Source organism: Sebastes fasciatus, chromosome 1 (assembly GCF_043250625.1).
Source record: "Sebastes fasciatus isolate fSebFas1 chromosome 1, fSebFas1.pri, whole genome shotgun sequence".
Classification (NCBI taxonomy): Eukaryota; Metazoa; Chordata; class Actinopteri; order Perciformes; family Sebastidae; genus Sebastes; species Sebastes fasciatus.
This window is the reverse complement of record NC_133795.1, coordinates 23,544,802-23,565,280: the sequence shown is the minus strand read 5'-3', so window position 1 is coordinate 23,565,280 and position 20,479 is coordinate 23,544,802. Positions and strand designations below refer to the sequence as shown.

Sequence of the window (20,479 nt, the reverse complement as noted above, 5' to 3'; positions counted from 1 at the left end):
TCATATTATCATTTCATATGGTTAAGTTAAGGTTACTTTATTGTCTCCTATGGGAGAAAATGTATTGGAGATAGGGAAATTGCTAATTTTCATAGTGGACAAAACGGTGGAATTACAGCTTCCGCGTCAGTCATGTTATGCCATCGGGCCAAAAAACAATTTTTCCCATAGACTTACATTGGGAAAGAGACGTCTGTAACTCAGCTGATAATTTTTTTTGGTAAATCAACTTCCCAGTGTGAAAACTTGATCAGCCCTTATTTAAATCATTAGGTCCTGAAAGTTGTAAAATGCACTAATAGCCAAATCCAGAGTTATTTTTCCTACTCCGTTCATGTGATGCGGAGTTAAAGGAAACATTACTGCGTCTGCTCTATGGGCCCAAAGGATGCAGAAGATCGGCCGATGATTAAGGAATTTTACACTCTGAAGTCAAGCATTTTTTTTTGCTTCATGCCACTGAGCACCTTTCATAGGAATAAATGGGGCCCCATCTCCAACACTGTATCCAGTTCTCTTTATACATCCATGCCAAGAACAGGACAGCTGTGTACAACTCACAAACTTGGTCTATGTTACGTCTGACTGTGCGTTAGATCTAAGTGCAACGTTTGATAAAGTGAAATCTCCACAGGCCGCCGTTCAAATCACACAAATCTCCGGCTGTCTTATCAACTCCAATGATGGATCAAGGCCTTCAGTTTCACTGTGGACACAGAGCTACAGTGGACAGGGACTTCAAATCAATGAATCAATCAATAAAAATAAGGTAGTTTCCTTCCAGTAACTCCTCATGGAGCCAACTCTAGAACTACTTCTCACCTGTACATTTCTGATGTTACTTGGCGGTGGGAGACACTTCAGTAGAGCTTACACACTGCTAACATTCGATCTCATATCTGATGTGAATCTGAAATAAGTCCATTTAGCCCTCCTTCAGCCCTCCTCCACTGCAGGAGCATAGCGTAACACCTGTCAGCCTGTGTTTTAGGGATGCACCGATACCGATACCAGTATCAGGTATCTGGTCCGATACTGTGCTCATGTACTCGTACTCGCAAAATGGTTCCGATACAACGGCGCCGATACCACTTTACGGCAGCGTGATGTTAACCTCTCGTCACCATCTTTCGGGTCCTATCGCACGCACTCACTCTCCACCTCCCCGACGGTGCGGGCGAGACGGGCCGGTGGTGCGCCCTCACTTTCATTGCGCCACAGGGTTTTGCTTGAACCCTCTGACTCGCGCGTGCGTTTCACTCCTTGGTCCGTGTTTCAAGACGGATCGCCGCAAACCCCTGGCGCCTTTTACATGGGCCGAGCCCCGCCCTTGGAGCACGATGCGGTCGGGGCGCACTAAGGACAGTCCGCCGGTGACACTTTGGCCACGGCCCCGGGAGACACCTTCGCCCCGAGCCTACCCAAGCCGACCTAGAGCCGGTCGCGACGCACAGCCTCTTATGCGGGACTCTCCAGCCTGCCGTGTGTCGCTCACACCCTCCAGCTGGCTGTTAATGAGGGTCTTTTGGCACAGAGAAGTACTCGTATCGGTACTCGGTATCGGCAAGTACCCAAATGTAAGTACTTGTACTTGTACTCGGTCTGAAAAAAAGTGGTATCGGTGCATCCCTTCTGTGTTTACATTTTGGCACCATTACAAATATGAGGAATTAGCTATTAGCAGTTCCTCTTTGCAATGCATCCATGACTGTACAGACAACTATCACTGGATTACTTTGATACTGAAGAAAACCTAAAAACGTGATTATTCTCAGGCAAGTTCTGGAGTTACAACGGGGAGTCTTTTTTGATGATTTCTAGGTGGATTTATGGACTTATATTCGCGTTGGACATCAGAGAGAATTATTTCCTCAGAAAGTGTCAGACACGCCTAATCTAAAAATATGCATATCATGTCTGTATGAGTCAGATCTGACTGAGGTTTGACATTTCTTTTATGCAAGTTGCGGGAATCTGGCACAAAGTATTTTAAAGTGCTTTCATTTCCTCCATGTGTCACAGCTGCTGCTGCTGCTGCTGCTGCTGTTGCTGCTGCTGCTGCTGTTGCTGCTGCTGCTGCTGCTGCTGCTGCTGATAAGCGGGCCAAACTATACAATAACTAACTTCCTGTTGTTTTCACACTGGCATATACCTGTCCCTTTCACCTCAAGCAGAAATCTTTACCACATGCCACATCCCCTCCTCTCTTTGAAAACCTCTGATAACATCTATTGTCTCTGGTTCTGCTTTCCCCCTCTGTTCTCCACCCGCCTTTCTAATGACGTACATTTGTCAAATATAGTACAAATACAAGGTAGAACTTCGTACCAAAGAGCCACATGTTTATAAAAAGTTTGTTATATGAAGAAACACGTTAAACCTGCAGTAGGCAGCATATTTTTGGAATCATTGGGGCGAAAAATTCCCAATTCCATTGGGTGAAGGTAAATTACAACGTTATCATGATGCGTTCAAATGTAATCTCGTAAAATTAAGTTTTTGGCGATGGATAAAGGACTGTTTTATAAAAATAATCATATTTGCTTTAATCTTACCTACTGCTCCTTTAAGTTCCTGCAGTAGAAACAGACTAGAGTTGTTGTTTTATGACAAAGTAAAACAAAACAAAACCTATTCTGACTAATACACTGGAGTCTTAACACGCTCTGTTGTGCACAACATTTGTTAGGATATTTTCTTTCCTATTGTGCAGTGAAATACCCCAACAGCCATCTACTTCTTCCAGCCCTCATCAGCAGTGAGACGGCACATTACTCAGCCTCAGATGACTGCTGGTGGAGCATCTTGTGACCGAAAGGCAGGGTGGAAAAAAAAGCCTCACAGTCTGCTGTTTGTTGGCCTGAGAACCAGTTGGACAATGTGACACCAAACATTCCTGTTTTTTTTTATGAAAAATAACTGTTGGGAGCGCAGTAGAAAACACAAGCTGCCATTCATGTCGATGGATGGGAGGAGGTGTATCTAACAATCCAATCAGAGAGCAGCGGAGTGTGACAGGGTCCTATTCAGATGAGGAATGTGAAGTGAGGAGGGACGACGGAAACATGTTTCTGTCTCAGTGGTCAGTATGAGGATCTACAGCAGCTACAACATAAAGACAGGACATGTCAGTGTGTCTTATCCAAAGTCCTGCTGCAGGTACTCCACCTGATGATGCAGTGGGACCCATTTAAAGTGCGGGTAATTGTAAAAAAATATATACAGCATATAAAAATTTGATTTACAGCTAAAAATGAATTAGATGCAGTGCGTCATGGGTAAATACAACATACAAATACATACAAAAGAAATAGCTGGTGTTCATTTCTAGCAGTAGATTTAGGTATTTCCTGCACTTTATGTCTGGAGGTCATTTTGAAACTTTGCATGGACAGAACACATTTTATTGCATGATTAAGCAATAAAGCTAAGCTTGATGACGGAGAACGGCTCAGGAAACGAGGACGGACGTTACATCGTATTTACAACTTTTAGAAACTTGAGTTAAAAACAGTACTGGTACTGGAGGACATACGTTGTTGTTGTTAAGCAGGTCGGATTCAGTCTGGGAAAAAGAGTTAAGCATGTATGTTTGGAGAAGCCTTTTGAGTGTGGTGACGCAGAGGACATCAGCTCTGATCACAGATTATCACATCAGATCAATGCAGTTTGTCAGGTCTGTATCTTTACACAGCACCAGTGATTCTACAGCAGAACTGGTGCGTTGCATGTATTCGACAAAAATGTGTTGTTATGAGGTTTATATGTGAAACTTAAACTTAATTAGATTCGTCACATACAGGTACATACATGAAATTTGACCTTTGGAAAGGTGAGCTGCTGCAAAGCACCCGGGGAGCAACTTGGGGTTCAGTGTTTACAATAGCAGCACAAAAATCAATCACTCGTAAATGATTACAGGTCAATCCACCTACAGTAGATCAGGCTGTTCTCATATACAGCAATACCAACGTAAAGTATTGCATTGTAATTTGCATAAATCACACACACACAAACCACAAAGTATAATGAGCAACAAACATTACACCACTTCCGGAGTTATTTTAACTCAAACATGACCTTTTCCTAAACCAAAACAAGTAGTTTTGTTGCCTAAACCAAACAAAGTCGATCTTTTCCTAAACCTTACTAAGTAGTTTTGGCTAAATCTAACCAAGAGTTTCCGGTGAAGACGGAAGTTTATTTTGAAAAGACTGAGCGGGAATTGTCACGTGTTGCTGGACATTCGTAGGAAAACGAAAGTAAAATGAGGGATAACTTTTTGTTTGATATCATACGAACCGTTGTATGAGGATACGTTGCAGGATTAGATAACTGGCTTGAAATCATAAGAGATTCATGAGATGGAAAGACTGTCTTTCCTACTAAAGATTGAGACATGATTTATACATTACAAGATGGACAAAATGGATAATATATTTGTTGGAATACGGAGCGGGCTTGGTGGTTTGCCTCGCTCATCCTCACGGCTTAAAATGCCTCACCTGCCACTTCAACTTCAGCTTTTACTGCTATGGATATATACAGATATACGTTTACAAAGCCAGAGACGCTTTCATCAGAAAGAACTGACATTTCTTTCACTACCGACACACATCACAGAGTCTTGCTCAAGGACAAATTTGCTGTTTTTTGTGTAGACATCTGGTACATTGTTTTCTACCTTTTCATGACGCTGAAAGCAGAACAGTACGACACATTCAAAGTCACGTGACAGCGTTCTGTATGTGAAACCGTGCTGTATGGACAACCACGTGCCTCTCCTCCACCCTCCGTTTTTTTTTCCTGCTGAACTTTGAGATGAAAAGCCACTTCAGTTCCATTGAGCACATGATCTCACAGGGCTGAGGCTAAAGGATTGCTGACTGTACTAAGGGAGTCCAACTGTGAAAAACACAATCACAGGTCAGACAGAACAACCCCCCCAGATCTGATGTTATACCAGCATGCAGAGTTCAGGAAACTCAAGTGGAACAACTGAGAATAAACTTGTACAAAAGTTTTTTTTTTTTCCAAACAGCAGAGGAGCGAGCAGGTCCCTGTTTCTTTCTGATGTTTTTTTATGTTTTAACAGATTTCATCTTGTCCCAGTTTGGAGCGTCTTGGCTGTGACAGCCGAGTGTGTGTTCAGATCTGAGCTGTGTGTTTCTGTGTGCACGGGGCTGTGATGAATGGCTGCGTGCTGATTGTGTGCAGTCACCGTGGCCAAACAGAGAACCACGCCCAGCTCTCCAACACAAACACTGCATTCCACCAAGCCCACTCCTCGCACACACACACACACTAAGACCAGAAACCAGAACCGGGACTGAGGTCTGAGCAGGATCCAGACCTGCTGGACAGTCGTGGTGTTTGTGTGTGTGTGTGTGTGTATGTGTGTGTGTGCGATGCAGAGTTCCCTGTTGGCAGAGCTCCCGGTCATCTCGGCATCACACTGACAGGAGGGCAGAAAACAAACCAGCAGGGACTCTCTGCAGTGTCTGCAGTCTGAACAGGAACCAGGACTGACTGTCAGCAGGGATTCCCCCACAAAACTGGTCAGCCACACAGTTCCTGACTCATCTCATCTCTTGACCAGTTTTGGTGATGTTTTAAAAACATATAGGGAACCATGGCAGCACTGCCTACACAACAATCAAATAAATGTCATATATGGCATTTGTTTTTTATGACTTGAATCAGTGTGTCAGTGTGTTGACTTGACTATGACTTGCCCCAAACTACACCCTAAAAATTGTAAGTTGCGTTAATGCGTTAAATAAATTAGTGGCGTAAAAACAAATTGTGTACACAATGTGTATATCCCCCTCTCTTTGATACGCATCAGGCCCACAATGCAATACAAAACATACATAACGATATGATACACTGCAGTCGATTTAATAATAAATATCATATATTTTTCTAGGTCATATACTAAACTGCATGACTTCAGCGTAACTGGATATTCCGTAACATTCCGTCCTTATTTCAAATACTGAAATGGCCCAGAAATGACATCTTCTGCATCAACAACACTAAACATGGGCAGTGATGCTCATGAGATCACATTTTCACCAGTAGTCTCCAAGGACGAACATGTGTTCACTACAACGCTAAATGGTGAGTATCATCCATCTGAATTTGTATTTCTCAACAACACTTAGTGGACACGGTGTCCTTGGAAATAAAACTGTAATTGCAGTTACAAACAGCTGGAAGTATGGTATGCATTGGGTTGACTGAATCCGTCTGTAACTTCACCATTGGTGCTGATGAAAGGTAAGTGAGCAGCAAGGTTTTTGTGGTGCCACCGGTGGATTTTATGACGCCCTGCCCTGAATTTCGGTCTGAATTCAGTTCAGATCTGTGTTTACGTATCATTGTGGTCAAACCACCGACAGTTTCACAAAATGTGTCAGTTGATCTTTCCTGACACTGCGACACGCCGCTCTACTTAATTACTCGAAAGTGGACGTACAAAGACATCCATCAATAAATCACCTGCTCAGCTGAATCATACACACCTCATCTCATCATCAGTGTATTTACTAGATGATGATTTAAACAATCACATCGCACGTTGTGTGAAACTCTATTATACATCGGGAAAATATTCATAATAATCGTGATATTGATTTTGACCATGCTACCCATCCCAAACAAAAGATGTACTGTTATACAGGAAGAAGTTTAAAAAAGCAAAGGTGTCATTTTCACCTAACTCATGGTTCCGAAAACTTTTTAAAAGGTACTGAGGAGGTGAAAAAGATACCAGAGCTGGACTGAAACTTGACACACACACACACACACACACACACACACACAGCACCTGTTGGCTGTTTTTAATACAGGGAAGTGAAATCCTGACTGTTGCCAACACAACATGAGGAAACCATCGAGCCTTCACTTCCTGTTGGCTCTCCATCCACCCTCCATCTGCTCGCTTCCTCTTACGGACGCTTTTCTCTGAATATCTCTGAGAGGACACACACGCACACCTCTCCACCCTAAAGTCTATGATTACACCTCAAAATGAAAGACTGCTGTTGGACCCAAACACAGCTCTTTATGTGTTTTTATCTTTCTTTACTCAAATCAATTAAAACAAATTGTCATTAATTGTCCATGGATATGGTCGTGTCGGGCGACATGGTGATAAACCCGCAAGATTTTGCAATATATTTTCCACCGTGGCATCTCTCCCCTTTAATACTGTATCTCTGATTGCATTAGGAGATTGTAGATGATGATATAAATAAATGAACATGATTCATTTGTGGTGATATGGGATTTTTATATTATTTATGCATCAGTGTGACATTGTGCTTTCATTTCGCTGGATTAACCAAACATTTCTGTCAGTTTCTCAATTGACTTCCCAGAAGATTTGCTATAATATCACAATATATATTGGAATAAAATCACATATAGTGTGGTAAAGGACTTTATCCCTATGTAACCTTCATTTGTGATAACATTTTCTAAACAAATACTCACACCCTTCTTGTTTGTTTACAATTCTTCTTCTTGTTCTATGTGGGCATGTTCGACTACATTTGGACCTGCAGACAGACCTAAACCTGGACAGTTTGTGATGAGACGATCACTGATAAACTAACTTTGAGGACAATATGCTCAGTCTGATCAACATCATTATCATCAGTACATTAAATGCAACCACACAAACACACATAATTAGATTTAGATCAACAGAACAGATTTAGGATGCTGGATTCTTAAAAAAGGAAGTTTAGACAGTGATGAGATAATGAACCGTGTTTCAGTTCTGCAGGCCTGCTGGTAAAAACCTCTGCTCTCTGATACTCAATCTCTCTCTCTCTCTCTCTCTCTCTCTCTCTCTCTCTCTTTCTCTCTCTCTCTCTCTCTCTCTCTCTCTCTCTCTCTCCTGCAGCATCGCTCTCTTTATTCTCTCATCTTTATCAGTTGTTAACATGCTACAGAGGGATGCCAAGTAAGCTGCCAGCTTTAAACACACACACAGTGGACTACAGAATCTGCACAAACGCCGGTCTGAATTACACAGCTGCTCAGTCCTGGAGCTGAGTCAGTTTACCGCAGTCTGTTGAATACATAATATATAAAGTTGAACATTAAAGTTAAAATCTCAAAGATCTCTGTTTCGTTCTCTTTGGCGGCACCCATGGAGATTAAGCAGCAAATGCAGGTGGATGGTTTTTGGATATCCCTTCCAGAGATCCAAACAGTGTCGCCTTTCCCAGTTCGTATTAAATGGAAGGGATTTCATTCATGTGTGACCTCATTCAGCGATAGATAGTGACTACAGTTCTCTCAAGTACCACTGTACACATCTTCACCAGCAGTTATCAATCAAGAAAAACATTTGATTCAAAGTTTGATTGCACCAGCCTGACCACTAAACAGCTGGTTATTATTTATCTAAATTTGCTGTATCAATCATGTCATATTTAACTGGAGGGATTTAGTTTAGCCGGGGCTGCACAGTGGTGCAGTGGTTAACACTGTCGCCTCACAGCAAGAGGGTCGCAGGTTCAAATCCGCAAATCGCAAGGTTCAAATCCGCCCAAATCACTAAATATTCAGCTTCAATCCATATCTGTTGGCGTTTAGCCTTTCAAAAACATTTTCAACATAAGAACATATTTTTAAACCTGAAGGATTACCAGGGCTCATCAGCAGATCAATCAATCAATCACAGACAGATCAATCTGTGGAGACTCAATATCAGCTCAGCAAACGGATAATTATTGACGCTCATAGCAACAGTTGACGCACTTCCAACACTGTCACAACCCACAGAGCAGCACACACTCACATGTAACATTCTCCCACACACATCCATGTCTGTTAGTACACAACATCACACACACACAGAGCTTAGCTCACTGCAGCTCATCACATTCACAACAAGCTTCAACACCTCTCTGCACCGACGCCTTCATCAGGATTAAGACACACACACACATGCTCACACACTTGAACGTGTCACAGCAGCACTTTCACCTTCAGGAGGTGAGAAGAGTTAAAGTTAGAGCACCAAGAGGGAAAAAACTGAACTAAAAAACACACACACACATCCCAGGAAACCTCCTTTAGGATTTCAGATCATCAATATAATGATTAATGGATATAATCTAATCTGGATTTCCCTTATAGCCGTGACTCTATTTAGTCAATTTTTAGTTTTATTTTCCCTCTTACATGTATGTGTTTGATTCCTTACTTCATGTTGTTTTCCTGATTCATTTGTGTTACAGTTTTTCTCAATTGTTTACACACAAATACTGGTACTTGACACACAATGACCACAACATGTAACTCATGCACCAACTCCCTGAACCAATTCTGCTAAACTACAAGCACAATTCCTGCTTTACACTCAAATTGCAGTTCTAAAACACACTTTTTTCAGAACACTACACACAATTCTCTGCATTTGGCACAATTTTCATGAAGAAAATCTCGTTTTCACAAGGAACACACTGTCATTCAAAATTCTAAAGTCAATTGCCCTACTATGCACACTGACTCATCACATGGGCAAACACCTGTCACACAGTGTTACAATTAGCAATCAGTTGATGCTTTTCATGGCTGGATTCGACATGCTAAGCGATATTTCCCCCGCTGCTTGGCCAGGGAAAACATTGCTTGTGATGTGGATGAGGTGCTGTGGCCAGACCGAAACAGAAGAGAGGATGCAGCATAGTTTTTTTTCCGTTTTTTTTACTGTAACTGTATACAGTAAATTCTTCTGTTGTTTTGTATGTAGACCACTGTATGTGCAACTTTGTGTTGGTTGGGATGTACACTGTGTACATTGTTTTTGTGGGGAAAATAAAATATATTTGTTACCATGTATTTGTGTGTTCTGAGTATAAAAACAATATTCTAAAATATTTTACAACACACTTATGGATGTACTGTCTGTAGTAAGTGTAACACTGAACAAAAAAAAGGCCTAAGTCATTATGATGAATGGAGAAGAAGTGTTTTCCATTCATCATAGTGTTTTACATTGAGCACATCAGTGTTCAACTGGTTCTTATAAATGTCTATTCATATGATGGTTTGTGTGTGTCATTTGAAAACAAAATACCATTTTGAGAAGAAATAACATTGTTTTGAATGTAAAGTTTCATTTTGCAGGAGAATTGAGGGGTTTTGCCCATTGTGTGTGTGTTTTTTGATTTGTGTGTAGAGTTCTGAGAGTATGAGGCAGGCTTTCAGAAAATGTGTGTAAACAATCGAGAAAAACTGTAATAGTTGTTATGATCTCAGTATGCACATATTGCAGATGGGAGGATGCATGAAGCCTGCAAGCAACCGCACCCTTATAACATCTGTTATCACACAGCTGCATCACGTGATTTTTTATTTTTTGGGGGATTTTTATTGTAGATTATAATTAGCTTTCCTGTTTGGCCTTCGTGTTCATGTTCACACCTCAGAACCTGGCCAGTTTGTGTCAGATGGGCTAGGTGTCCACGTGATTTGAATGCGGTATACAAAACAGGACGTGCTGATTGAGTCGACCTACATTGATGTACAAAATTACACACATGTGGGTTGAAAGGATGGTTAACAACATGAAGGTGTTGGTGTCTTGTGAGTGACGGGTCGGGGCTGTTGGCAGCTACTGGAAATAGTCCATACAAACGGTTTGGTTCTGATAGTCGGCGTCATTTCGGATTCAGTTCCCAGTTCCCAAAATGTCCAGATTTGTTAAGCTCCGATGTTAATCTCTTATTAACCCCTCACTGTTTTTATTAGCAAAGAGCAATGTGCAACAGCTTCTCATTTTTAGCCAGTGATGACCATCGCTTTCACCATCACTGATTATCAGTTGTAGATAGTTAACGTTAATTCCATAATGGTTAAATTTGTCCGGTTAAAGCCCTCTGTGCAGCCGGTGTCTGTACTCAAAAAGAAACACCACTCTATGACATTAATTTCAGAAGGATCTGACACATATTTAATCTACATTTCATCTCTTCCGCTGCTCATCTCGTTTTCAGGTTGGAGCTACAGGTTGTCACCATTAATTAGGCCACCAATGAAAAAACAAATGTGTTTGGTTTCTCAGCCAACAAAGGTGATTACAGATCTAAATTGAATCTTTGAGTTTTAGTCATTTATAACTTTAGTTACCTGCAAATGATGCAAGCTGAGCCTAATTAGATTTGATAAGCGGATTTGATAAAATGCCCTCGTCAACTCGGCAGGTAGAGAGACATGACTTCAATTCATCCTTTCTAAACAGTGTTGAGGAAAATGCTGTTGTTGAACGCGCATCCTGCTGCTCAAACCTTCCTGTCTGTCACACACACAAAAGCTCCCAAGTTCCCACCCACTTAACACCTGCCAACTACACACACACATGCACACAGAATCTCAGATGGTCACAATCATCAGTCCTGCTGACGCCTACACGTCATATGCAGATGCAGAACGGCAGCGAGAGGTCTCCATGTATGATCATCGCTTCTTCCATGTCCACCAACTAGAGGAACACTCTGTTTAAATCCTCATCCATGTTTTAAAGTGTGTTTGTAGTCAGTTTAACCCTACACGGTTAGGTTAGGTTCACCAGTTAGAGAGCCTGAAGCATCAGTACTGTTGCTATGGTTACCTGCACTTCAACATACGTTGTACAGCTCTGAACGTGTTGCACATTCTGCTGGTGCTTGTGAGATGGCGTGAAACACAGGCAAAATGATCAGTATACATTATAATCACTTTATTTTCATTTTAATATTAAAACAAATACTTCCATTAAAATGTTATCTTTAAAAGTAATAATTATATTTTAGGAAAAGGACCTGAACAGAAGCTGCAGCATGAGCATGAAATTGTGTCCAAACTCGAGCTAAATTTGTCTAAACAGTTTGGCCGCAGACCTCTACAGACAGTTTGAGCGCTTATTGAAAATGTCAGTTAAACCTCTGTCCCCATGTAGACCTTAACAGACACCTGCCAGCAAACCAGAAACAAGCACTTTCCATGTTGTGGTACTCTACATTCTAAAATAAAAGCCGGTATTCAACCAATGGCCCAAATAATAGCGAACACACACACACACACAAATTCTGATTTGTTGAACATTTGTGTGAATGCTGTTTAGCAGACTTTAACCACTTCTGCATACTTTCAGCTACAAGAAAACATTCAAATATCAAAATGTTCATTCACAAGTTTATTCCACCCAGATTCCACTTTCTGTCTAACGAGTTAATTAATTTCATCTTCCACCTTTGACAGTATTACAGTTTAGCTTCCTGCAATGTATTTCAGCTCTTAACTTCAGCTTCCAACTCTGCCAGTTTTACATTTCAATTTCCAGGTTTTTCAGCAGTGCAGTGCTGCAGTGTATTTGGGCTTTAACATTTTTCACGCAAGTTATTTCACATTTCTGCATTTTCAGCAATGCTTTGCAATTTATTTTAGCTTTCAGCATTCACATGCATTTTCTGCAGGAATTACATTTTCTAGTTTGAATTTTCTTTCTTGTTGTTCTTATTATTGCTTCCTGTCTTGACCAGGACACTCTTGAAAAAAATAGGTTTTATTCTCAATGATGCCTTTGAAAATGGACCCATTAATATTACCATTTACAAATAGCTAAATAAATAAAACATTACACAGGGTCATACGTAAGCAGCTCTCCATTGACTTGGGGTGAACCCTTTTCTGCCAGCGGCACGGTTATAAAATAATGATAAAGGTCAACAGCGCTATTATAACCACAAACACGGAGGCTCTGCTGCTGAGCAGAGAGCTCCCATATCTTAAATATAGGACTTGGCCATTAATAATTGATGTGGACTTACATAAGAGACAAAGTGTGCGCAGCTGGATCTGGTTCACCGGCAGGGATTCCGTCTGCAGAGGGGTTTCCACATTTCACTGAATTTCAAACCTCTGTCCACACCAGCATAATGTCCAGTGTGTGTTTGGTTGGTTGGTTCGGCTGTCAACGATATCGTACTCTGCTGCAGCATGAGCCTGTAGACTGGATTTACTCATCACTGGACTCGATGGTTAGTGTTACCAAGTATCAAAGCGTCTTTGAGATTAATATAAAGCGCTATATAAATCCAATATATTATTATTATTATTATTATTATCATACTGATATTAGGGCTAAAGCTAATCATTACCAATCATTGATAAATCGATTAATCATTTGGTCCATGAAATGTTAGAAAAAGGAGAAAAAATGTCCATCACAATTTCAGTCCTAGTTCTCTCAGTCCAATTATCTAAATAAGTTAGATATATTTGACTTCTTTTTTTTTTAAAGTACATTTCTTGTATTTTATATTTATGCTTCTTGATTTTTGCAGTACTTGTTTCTCTTTTTCTATTCTGTAGGTTTATTGGCCAAACCAAGGCAAATCAGGGCGAAGATAAAAACTGACGAAATGTTAGGCAAAACATAAAAGCATCAAGGCAAAAACATCAATCTGATCTGAGTTTGCTCAAATAAAGTGCATACAGCAGAATGAAAACATAAAACAAGATATGTTACTATTATATTATTAATATGAACTGAAAAGTAGCTCAGTATGCTACAGAGCCTCTCTTCTCATTACTTCAGTTTTTGTACACGGTCCTGATATTTTCAGTTTCATAATTTTACAGACAGCTGTCATGAACCAGTGTGTGTGTGTGTGTGTGTGTGTGTGTGTGTGTGTGTGTGTGTGTGTGTGTGTGTGTGTGCGTGTGTGAAAGGCATCACGAGTATCACCATTCAACAGTTGAAGAGTCACAAACTGACAGAAGTTACTCAGTACCAACAGTTCAGGAAGGAAACTGTTCTGCCTCAGATCACTTGGATCTGTACATCAAGTCCCAGGTGGTTTAGACTCCATCTGGGGTCTAAAGGTCTAAAACACTGACATAACGATAACACTCGTGTTTGCAGCCTCATTGTCAGTGTAGCAGGTTGGTCTGAGGTGTTGACATTTCAAAAAACCCACTTCCACCGAAAACCACATATGCATAAAAGAAAGCTGTGTTGATGCCTAGATCATCCAAAAGCACAATAAGTAACCTGTATGAATATGTGGTTTTTGGTGGAAGTGGGTTTTTTGACATGTCAGACACAAACTCAAGAACAGTGGATTTAGAATCACGGAGAGAGAGCCTTTTATAGAGCCGCCATTTTTAAACCAACCTTTGACAATCACACAGGGAGAAATCCATCAGCCACGAGGAAACACAGTGACAAGTTTCATCAACGATAACAGCCTCAGTCACCCACAATTCACTACAGCCAGCCACACATCATACCATCTGCAGTTAGGGGTGAAACAGCACACAGAAGTCACAGTTCGGTTCACACCCGGGTTTAGGAGATACGGTTCGGTGCGAGTTCAGTACAGTGGGGTAAAACACAAATTCATAATACATTTCCTTTCATTTATTTTGAACAGACAGTAGTGAGTGTCAAAAACCGACACAATCCTCCTGCTTGGAACTGAGGCAACATTTTGCCCACTGGCAACATTTCAAACACTGAATAAACCCTTTCCCAATAGGCAACAGGTCACAATAGGTTATAAAACTGAAAAGCATCTCTTATGTTGTGAAATTGAAAGTACAAAATCCGGTTTGCTTTTTACTCATCCCCATGATTTGCACATCTGGGTGATGCAGTCCAATGTGCGTTATCATGTTCACAATGGTGGAGCAACGCCAACACACCATCCTTGTCTTATACACAACTCTCTCTCCATTGCCCTAATTACACCAGGAGCTCACAGGCCACTACAGGTTTCAGCCACAACATGAGGTCAAGCTTTTCTTTAATTTAACTCTCTGTCTGATCACAATCACTGATGCAAACTAAAAGGAGCTACTGATAAAAGTCCAGCTGTTCAATATGGAACCTTAAACTTAGTAAATCAAAGTGAAATATTAAATGTACTCCTCTTGCTGCTGCTGAGGGAGCCTGAAGCTCCTGCAGGACAACGAGAGGACAGAGAGACACACTGAGTCAGCATCCGTCACTTCCTGTGGTCATCAGGACTTCAGCAGCAGCTCCAGACACAAACAGAGCACTCGTATGTCTGCAGTGCAGGTAAACCTCCACTGGGAGGTTGGAGAGATCGCATTCATCAAAGTGAAAGCTGCATTATTTTCAGGCATCATTTATTAGGATAAAATCAGCAGCATGTAATGAAATGTAGGACCACCGGTGGCCTATCCATCTATTATCTACGCCTATCCATCATCCTGCAGGGCGTCCGTGGCTGCATCCAATCCCAGCTCACAATGGGGAACACCTCGACATGTCGCCAGTTTATCACAGGGCTGACACTATACAGAGATTGTACTTTATACTTACATTTAAAGGGACAGTATGTACGTTTTTATATGTATAAACATTTATAAATCGTTTTTTATGTGTGAACATGATTTATCCTAACCTAAAAAATTAGACCTTCCGCGACTTTCTGGGTTTCCTCTATAAGCCTGTAGACTACTTTTAAGTGGGGATGATAATTTTGAAAAATGTTCTTAACCGATAACCGACCCTCGTTAACCGATTATTAACCGTTAACTGACAAGATTTGTGCCTCGCCTTCACCCGTACGGGAGCGTATGCTGCATTCACTGTCTCCAGTTCACCGTCCGGGAGCGTTAACTTAGCAGGCAGTCACTTTGTCCGACAAACAGTATGTGTGTTTGTGCTACGTTAGCAGGTGCTAGCGTTGCCGGTGGCTCCGTGCCCGCTGTAGCCACACACGCGCTAGCATACTGCTCTGTCAGCGCGGCGTAACTTCAGCGAGTTTCCGACAGACCGCGTGTGTGTGTGGTGAATGTGGGTTTTGTTGGTGGTGTTATAGCTGTGAACGTAGGTGTAGCAGACAGTGTGTGTACAGTTTATTTGTCGGTGAATAAATGCTACGTGGCTACATCTCCTCCGCTCAAGCGAGCCATAGACGGGAGCCAACATCCTGTATCTGTAACGCCAGCTCAGACTCTCTCGAATCGAATGCAGGCCGCTGTGCCTGAATCAAAGACCACCTCTGCTAGCTTCATTAAAAATAAATATACTTTTATTGAAAAATGACAATGTTAACCTTCAGGGGAAAAGAGCAGAGGTGCCATTTCTCACTGCAAATGCCATTATATGCAGTGTAGCTACTGTTAAAGCCGTCATCTATTAACTAATAACACTAATATCTGTCAGGTCTCAGCACCCACACTGATCCAGTACATCAGATCAGTGCTTCACTAATTATCTGCTTTCAAACAAGTTTTGGTAGTAAATGACAGACCTGGACTCACACCTGGTGAATTCATCAGTGAAAACAAAGCATATTTTTATCAAAACTAGCCATCTTTTTCCTTTGCCATCCAGAAAACAACAGTCACTGTGCCATCGCTCCCCTAAAAAAAAATCACCTAAAATTAGGGATGTCACGAGAACCGATACCTCAGTACCAAGTCGGTACCAAAATTTAAAAAATGTGACAGTACTCGTTTTCTACGGTACCGAACGATGCGTGTAATGGTCATTTGGTACCGGAGCGGAGGTATTGGAGATGCGATTCTTCCGGATCTAATGGGGGCAGTGTATACGCTTACAAGTGTTCTCATCTGCCGTGAAACGAAGGAAGAAGAAGAACGCCGTAACAGCACGGGAAAAAACAACAACATGAGACGTGAAAGATGACAGCTGCCTCCGCCTCAACTCGTTGAGAAAACAAATAGCAAGAGTCGGGTATGGAAGTACTTTGCGTTCGAGGCAGATTTACAAGGAGTAATAACAGATTCGCAAAAAACAGTATGCGGTGTAATAACGGTGCCGTCGTACTTTTCTTTCCAAAGGAGGAAATACTTCCAATTTAGCAAAGCACCTCAAAGACAGACATCCAGACAATATTGTTTGTTTTAAATACTTGAAGGCTACATGCCTCTGTTCTGTTTTGCAATGTTAATAGACGTTTATTTTTATTTACTACTTAAAGGCCTCATGCCTCTGTTTTTTGTAATGTTCAAATGTTTTAATAAAGGACTGCGTGTTGAATTACATGGGATTTATTGTTTTTTTTTACCGTGGTATCGAATTGGTATCGAGAATCGTGTAAATTCACTGGTATTGGTATCGACTACTAGATTTCTGGTACGGTGACATCCCTAGTCTCAGCACCTACACTGATCCAGTACATCAGATCAGTGCATCACTAATTATCTGCTTTCAAACAAGTTTTTGGTAGCAAATGACAGACCTGGACTCACACCTGGTGAATTCATCAGTGAAAACAAGCACATATTTATCAAAACTAGCCATCTTTTCCTTTTGCCATCCAGAAAACTGTGCCATCGCTCCCCTTAAAACAAAAATCACAGATTTCAATAAACAGACATCAAAGTTTTCCTCACAACTCATTTTTCTTTTGCAAAAGAGCTTCTCTGTTTTGGTGAAATAGCCGCAGAGGAAAACAGAAGGAGCAATGCCCTCGTTTGGAGGTCACAAGCTGAGGAGGAGTCACCATGAAGCCAAGATGCGGGATCCCCCCTCCTTCCTAACGCAATAAGGCAGGACACACCCAGATAGAGAGGAGGAGGAGGAGGAGGAGGGGGATGATGAAGAAGAAGAAGGGAGATGGATGAAATGAGAGGAGAGGAGAGGAGAGGAGGAAAAAAGGAGCAGCACAGCAGCTACTGTTGCTCATCCGCCCATCTTTTGCAAGATGACGTAAGGACGGTTCTTCTTCTTCTTCAACTGAACGCCCCGTTAATTAGAATAAAACAAGCTCGGTAACGATTTCTTTCTCCTCCACCCTCGTCACCGTCATTGTGACCGCCTGGAAAGCAGAAGTAGCCTTACTATTTACAATGTGTTGCACTAAATGTGGGCAAACCACTCCAACAAGCTGAACAAGCTCATCCTGAAAGGCACCGCAGTCATGACGACAGTGAGACAGAGAGAGGACACCAGAGAGTCACACACATTCATACATGAAGTCCGGAGCAACAACCACCGCAGCAACCAGTGTTCGCTGAAAAAACAGCCTCCTTTTTGTGTAATGAAGTTACCAGAGAACCGTGTAATTCACTGATGATGACAAAAAGGGTGTTCTTTTGGTTACTAAGGGCAGTATCACTCGGAAAACAAAACACTGTAGGCAGGGGGACTATGAGCAAACTGTTTCCAGACACTCGCAGAGAGACATCCGCAGGCGGTCTGATGATTCCTGCCTCGCAACCACTGCAATACGTGCCGTTGTGTCGCCCAGGGAGACACAACGGCACAAAAGCCCCATTCACAATCTGACTATTTACACAACAAGTCCTCGTTAAATATACGACTTTACATATTTTATACATTTTAAACCTGCTTTTAGCAATCACTAGTAACATCTCTTCAATTCGGCATGCCTCTAGTACACATACAAACATCTTATTATACTAAAATTATAACTTTAGTAACTGATAACGCACTCACACAGTCGTCCTCTAGCTGGAAAACATACACAGCCGTTGGGCGACAAAAGCCCAGTGAGCACTGCGTATAACATGTCTAAAAAGTTGATATTTTAGCATAATTAAGTGCTATTCGATGTAATATATAAGCTTTTATTTCCAAAACCATCGTACATTGCCACGGTGTATGTTTTAATGTGTCTAAAAGCGATGCAAGTTGGTCGTTTAAAGTCCTCGTTTTTTGAATGGAGTCTTGACAGCCGTTGACTGCAGACTAGAGAGCTAACTGCCGGTACGTTTTCTGACGAGGAGAAACGGTAGAAAACGTGCCTTAAAAGGGTTTTTGAGACACTATTGTGATTAATCTCCTTATAAATACAATAAAATAGATGTTATAATGTCTCTGAGCAGCTATAGTTGTACGTTAACACCTGTGGAAACAGTCTAAAATGTGTGTTGTGTAGTTGCTGCTACTAATAAGTGGGTGTCAAGGTAATGAAACAGCGGTTGAGATCAGTTACCCGGATGCTATAAAAGCAGTGCGGACAACCGGGGACACGACGGAACTCAACCTCTAAAAACACCCTTAAAAAAACACTTTAAACGGGGAAACCGGCAGACAAAACGACGGTGATGGTGTGTGTTAAGCGTCTGTCAGCCACAAGTGAGCTGAAAAAGAGACCTGTGGTGGATTAAAGTTTAATAAAACACACACAGAGACATAGACGTTACCTCCAGTTGGGTGATCCTCGTCTGAAATCACGTCCTGTGTTGTGTTGGTGCTCTGTGGTTGTGTTAGTGTTGGTAGAGAGGTATAGGAGCAGCAGGCTGGCTGTTTTAGAGGGGTTTGTCCATTTCACAGCAGGGCTCCAACTTGACAACTGCAGTGCTGGAGAAATAGATGTTCAACGTCCGTTTGAAAAGCAGTTTGTTTGACAGTAATTACATGAGAGGAGGAAGAAGAAGAAGAAGCCTCGGCTGTGGTCCTGCAGCAGACCCTCCAGAGGAAGAACAACAATCCAGACTCAGACACAAATCAATCCGCTAAAAGAGGAAGAAAGTCCCCCCTTAATCTCTCTCTCTCTCCTGGTATACAAGGCTGTGGTAACAAAGAGCAAGATCCAGTGGGTGGGTGGGACTGTTTGTGTCCGACACATTCAACAACAGGGGACCAGAGAAAAAGACCCAAAGTCCGGGTCAGCAGCGTCTTTTCCTGGCTGAGCTAGAGAGGCTGGGGGGAGCAGGGAGAGAGAGAGGGAAGTGAAAGAGAGAGGGAGAGAGAGAGAGAGAGAGAGACAGACAGAGAGAGGGAGGGACCAGCCCCGGGATTACCCTGCTTCTTTTTAAGGTGGATCTATGAAATAATTAGGTAATCAAGGCAGAAACAGAGTTGCTATGTTGCTATCGACAACATCAGCCCTGGAGGTGAGGATCCATGAGGCTGCTTGAAGATCTGGAAACTAGAGAGGAAGAATCATCTGAGAAGAGAGAAAGAAATCTCCACATCTGGATGTAGTCTGGAGATGTATGGAAGGTCATTACCGCCCAAATGATGAGATACTATCCCATTTATTATTACATAGTGATGCTCTCATTTTTACCTGTTTTTATAGGATTCAAGAGGGAGGATTGCCAGTGTTAGGGGAAAATACTTTTTTGACTATAAAGACAAAATACATTGAGGAAAAAGTCATAATATTAAAAGATTAGAATCATAATATTTCGAGAATAAAGTCATTATTTCCAGGAAAAGGTCGGATAATTATTCTAGATTATGTTGAATAAAGTATTTTATTTTGCGAAAAATGTAAAAAAAAAAGAAACAACATAACAACTAATATTTTGAGGAAAAAGTCATAATATTTCAAGATTAAAATCATAATATTTCAAGAATAAAGTCATTATTTCCAGGAAAAGGTCGGACAATATTTCTAGATTCAAGTCGAATGAAGTATTTTATTTTGCGAAAAATGTAATAAAAATAAATAAATAACGTAACAACGTAACAACATTATATTTTGAGGTACAACTCGTA

The 20,479-nt window shown here is 41.4% G+C and overlaps 1 protein-coding gene across 2 annotated transcripts in view; it reads right to left on the bottom strand.

Annotated features, from left to right (window-relative positions):
* The window catches only part of LOC141769520 (plasma membrane calcium-transporting ATPase 1-like), a 112,826-nt gene extending 93,111 nt beyond the window's left edge, over nucleotides 1-19,715 (bottom strand). The window contains exon 1 of one of the 2 annotated variants that reach the window (XM_074638681.1): nucleotides 19,177-19,715. The gene's annotated coding sequence lies outside the window, so the exon portion shown is untranslated. The remainder of the gene's footprint in view (nucleotides 1-19,176) is intronic. The other variant, XM_074638692.1, reaches the window with a different exon arrangement.
* Between the last annotated feature and the right edge of the window lie 764 nt (nucleotides 19,716-20,479).